Source organism: Stenella coeruleoalba (genome assembly GCF_951394435.1).
Source record: "Stenella coeruleoalba genome assembly, chromosome: 7".
NCBI lineage: Eukaryota > Metazoa > Chordata > Mammalia > Artiodactyla > Delphinidae > Stenella > Stenella coeruleoalba.
This window is the reverse complement of record NC_137153.1, coordinates 28,620,648-28,622,244: the sequence shown is the minus strand read 5'-3', so window position 1 is coordinate 28,622,244 and position 1,597 is coordinate 28,620,648.

Below are 1,597 nucleotides of genomic sequence, written 5' to 3'. Positions count from 1 at the left end.
GAGATAACCTTCCTCCCACAAATATATCAAAAATACATCTACATGTGGAACAACTCCTACAGAATATCTACTGAATGCTGGCAGAAGATCTCAGACATCCCAAAAGGCAAGAAAATCCCCACGTACCTGGCCGTGTGGCTGACAGGGTCTCAGTGGCCCGGCCTGGTGTCAGGCCTAAGCTTCTGAGGTGGGAGAGCCGAGTTCAGGACACTGTACACCAGAGACCTCCCAGTCCCATGTAATATCAATCAGTAACAGCTCTCCCAGAGATCTCCATCCCAATGCTAAGGCCCAGCTCCACCCAATGGCCAGCAAACTCCAGTGTTGAATCCCCCATGACAAACAACTAGCAAGACAAGAACACAACACCACACATTAGCAGAGAGGCTGCCTAAAATCATAATAAGTTCACAGACACCACAAAGCACACCACCGGATGCAGCCCTGCCCACCAGAAAGACAAGATCGAGCCCCACCCACCAGAATACAAGCACCAGTCCCCTCCACCAGGAAGCTTACACAAGCCATGAACCAGCCTTAACCACTGCGGGCAGAAATCAAAAACAATGGGAACTATGAACCTGCAGCCTGCAAAAATCAGACCCTAAACACAGTAAGTTAAGCAAAATGGGAAGACAGAGAAATATGCAGCAGATGAAGGAGCAATGTAAAAACCCACCAGACCAAAGAAATGAAGAGGAAATAGGCAGACTACCTGAAAAAGAATTCAGAGTAATGATAGTAAAGTGATCCAAAATCTTGGAAATAGAATAGAGAAAATAAAAGAAACATTTAACAAGGACCTAGAAGAACTAAAGAGCAAACAAACAATGATGAACAACACAATAAATGAAATTAAAAATTCTCTAGAAGGAATCAACGGTAGAATAACTGAGGAAGAAGGACAGATAAAACAGCTGGAAGATAAAATAATGGAAATAACTGCCAGGGAGCAGAATTAAAAAAAAAAGAATGAAAAGAATTGAAGACAGTCTCAGAGACCTCTGGGACAACATTAAACACACCAACATTCAAACTACAGGGGTCCCAGAAAAAGAAGAGAAAATGAAAGTGTCTGTGAAAATATTGAAGGGATTATAGTTGAAAACTTCCCCAACATGGGAAAGGAAATAGTCACTCAAGTACTGGAAGTGCAGAGAGTCCCATACAGGATAAATCCAAGGAGAAACACACAGAGACACATATTAATCAAACTATCAAAAATTAAATACAAAGAAAAAATATTAACAGCAGCAAGGGAAAAGCAACAAATAACATACAAGGGAATCCCCATAAGGTTAACAGCTGATCTTTCAGCAGAAACTCTGTAAGCCAGAAGGGAGTGGCAGGACATATTTAAAGTGATGAAAGGGAAAAACCTACAACCAAAATTACCCTACCCAGCAAGGATCTCATTCAGATTCGATGGAGAAATTAAAACCTTTGCAGACAAGCAAAACTTAAGAGAATTCAGCACCATCAAACCAGCTTTACAACAAATGCTAAAGGGACTTCTCTAGGCAGGAAACACAAGAAAAGGAAAAGACCTAAAAAACCCAAAACAATTAAGAAAAGGGTAATAGGAACATATACATCA